Raw genomic sequence first — 3394 nt, 5'->3', positions numbered from 1 at the left:
TTTGAAAGCAAAACACAAACTGCTATCACCAGAAGAAGCACAAGTGGGAAGAAGAGGCTCCTCTTAGGCATTTGGTATCTTGTATTATCTACTCCGCTGCAAAATAAATACTGAAGAATGTTTACAATTGGACTAAAGAAAATGGTAGTCAAAAAAGAGCGAGTGTAACAGTGAAAAGCACAGAGCGAAGTAATGCTAATTCAGTGGTCGGGGTAATCTGCCAGAACTAAATCTTTAAAAGTGTTTGTAAGTTGGCATACATCAAAAACTGAAGCTTGAAAAAATATTCAGGACCTAACTGGTTGGCTCAGTGGATAGAGAGTCGGCCTGCGGACAAAAGGGTCCCAGGTTTGATTCCGGTCAAGGGCAGGCTTGGTTGCAGGCTCCTCCCCAGCCAGGGCCCTGGTCAGGGCTCCTGCAGGAGGCAACCAATTGATGTGTTTCTCTCACACTGATGTTTCTCTCTGTCTCTCCCTCTCTCCCTAAAAATCAATGGAAAAATATCCTTGGGTGAGGATTAACAACAACAACAATAACAAATATTCAGGCTCTGTATGCAAATAAGCAAATTTCAGGCAATTAGATGAGTTGTCTACATGACCAAACAGCTAATTTGACTGAACCGTTTAGATAGTGTTGCGATTATCGTCATCTAAATTTCATTCCATTCCCTCCATTAAAATCCCCACTTGTTTTCAGTTGCAATAGTAATTCTCCCTGGTATCTGTCTAGAGAACAAGGGATCAGCTGGCTGGACAGATCTGCACTGCTCTGCTCGCATAGAAAACAGGGCCAAATTACTACTGCTTCTACATTAAATTCAAGTTCTAATCCCCTCCCCAAAAGAAGAAAATATTAATTTCCAGCAGATGAAAAAAGTCACATGTAGCTCCAGACTAACTAGTAATACAAAGACTTATAAATTCAAAGTTTATAAATGTACTAGAGGCCCGGTGCACGGATTCATCCACATTGAAAGGAAATTAATTAGGAGAAATGTTTTAATATCGCTATTCGCCCTTTCTCTATAGTAGAAGTGTCAGAGATGAAAGAAAATTAGTAAAATGCATATGAAAATAATATATAAATTTATTAATAAATAAATAATGACAACATGGTATAACAACAACAAAGACAGATATAAAAACAACGAAGACATGATATAAAAACAACATTGACAAAAACAATGACTGATAAATGGATTAAGATTATCCTCATATCTCCCTGTATACCACATTAAGAGTAAAAACACTTTCAGAGTGCTTGACTAATTTCCCTTGTGATCAAGTATTTACAACTTTAACTTTAATGTCACACGCTCTTCAAACTCAAAAGAAAGCAACATATAATTGACCATGTCTGAAAACGGGTTCAGGTAGGAATATTCCTACTCTGTCTAGAGTTTGTCCTTGTGATTTATTAATAGTCATCGCAAATGCTGGCATCACGGGAAACCATCTTCGAATTAATTTAAATGAGAGGCCAGTGTCAGACAGGGACAAATCAATTCTTGGATTCAGAACAACCTCTCCCTCTGCAGATCCTGTTAGTTAATACTTCAGCTTCGATAATGTTAGGTCGCAATCATTTGATAATAAATCTAGTACCATTACAAAGACCCCATTTACTATGAAGATTTCTCAGTAGCATGATGATTGCACCTACTTTCAATTCTAATTTGACATGGCATTCCTGAAGGAGTAATACTATTAAGAAATTCGATGGGAGCTTTATATGTATCGCACATGCGCGAGTGAACATTTATTTTTAAATTGCCAGTGCATGTCATATGTACCAGCCAGTCGGCCAGTCAGTCAGACAGTTGGACGGATGGACAGACGGTCACTTAGCCTTTTATATATAGAGATTAGCTAGTAAGAAAGACAGGTTAAAGTACTAATTTTGTATATGAGAATGAATAAGATCCAATGGATAATGAAAACTATCTTTAGACAAATGTTAGGCTATAGAAAAATGCCACATTTGTAAATGGGAAAGTTTATAATTTAGCTAATCTGTAAACTAGAGGTTTTGGGAAGCATGAATTGATAGTCTCATCTGAAAGGATTTCTGGATGTTAAAATTTGGGAACAGTAACTGAGTCTAAGAAATGGCAAAGGGTAGCCCTAGCCGGTTTTGCTCAGTGGATAGAGCATCGGCCTGTGGACCAAAGGGTCCCAGGTTTGACTCCGGTCAAAGGCACATACCTTGGTTGCAAGCTCCTCCCCGGTCTGGGCCCTGGTTGGGGTTCGTGCAGGAGGCAACCAATCGATATGTTTCTCTCACATCAATGTTTCTCTCTGTCTTTCCCTCTCTCTTATACTCTCCCTAAAAATCAATGGAAAAATATTGAGTGAGGATTAACAACAGCAACAACAACAACAACAAAGAAATGGCAAAGGGTAAAAGAATGACAAGACAATAGGACTAGAAGGAAGCAGAAGCATAAGGCCAAACAAAAAAGGGACATTGGGACACATTATGAAAGAGTATAAATTATTTTTTAAATATTCCTTCTGGATTAGACAACTGTATGATGCTGTGGCTTAGCAATAAATTTTCATAGAATTTTATTTTTTCATATAATTTAGAGTGTGTGAGAGAGAGGAGATATTGACAGAGATTATCATCAACCTGCTTCACCACCAACTCCCAATCCCATGGCCTTAAACATTGATTTTAAAAAGTAGATGAGAACCATACTTAACCTTTTAAAGCCTCCTTTTAAGTTTTAGCCAGTTTTTATTAACATTCGAAGTGATTTCCGGTAAGAAAGTCATCCTAAAGCTATGATTTTATGCCAGAAAAAGTACGTGTTTAGATGACTGCTGTTACCAGACGAACGAATCCTATCTCCACTATCTTATCAACGTGTTCCTTTACAGTGATACTTTTTTATAGTTATCAGTTTTTTTCTTTCTTTATTGATTAAGATATTACATGTGTGTCCTTATCCCCCCATTGCCCCCCAACCCCCTGCTCATACCCACACCCCCCTGGTGTCTGTGCCCATTGGTTAGGCCTATATGCTTGCATATAAGTCCTTTGGTTGATCTCTCCCCCTTCCCCCTACCCTCCCCTACCTTCCCTCTGAGGTTTGACGGTCTGATCGATGCTTCTCTGTCCCTGGATCTGTTTTTGTTCATCAGTTTATGTTGTTACAGTGATCTTTTTTATAAGCTTTTGATTCCATAGTTTTACAATCTAATAAAATGTAAAGGAGACATAAGAACAATACCTGGGGAAGCAAGCCTGAATATTCCACTCTCTAACCCATGCCCCCTCATCAGACTGAAGTTGTTGATGCCGCATCCGTTACTCAAGAAACATAAACTTGGCATCACTATCTTCTAGGCTTGTGTCTGTGTTTGGCTTCCCGTCTGAACATAACAAA

Source organism: Myotis lucifugus, unplaced genomic scaffold (genome assembly GCF_000147115.1).
Source record: "Myotis lucifugus unplaced genomic scaffold, Myoluc2.0 scaffold_508, whole genome shotgun sequence".
NCBI classification, from domain to species: domain Eukaryota; kingdom Metazoa; phylum Chordata; class Mammalia; order Chiroptera; family Vespertilionidae; genus Myotis; species Myotis lucifugus.
The sequence above is the reverse complement of the archived record's forward strand: the minus strand, read 5'-3'. Positions refer to the sequence as shown.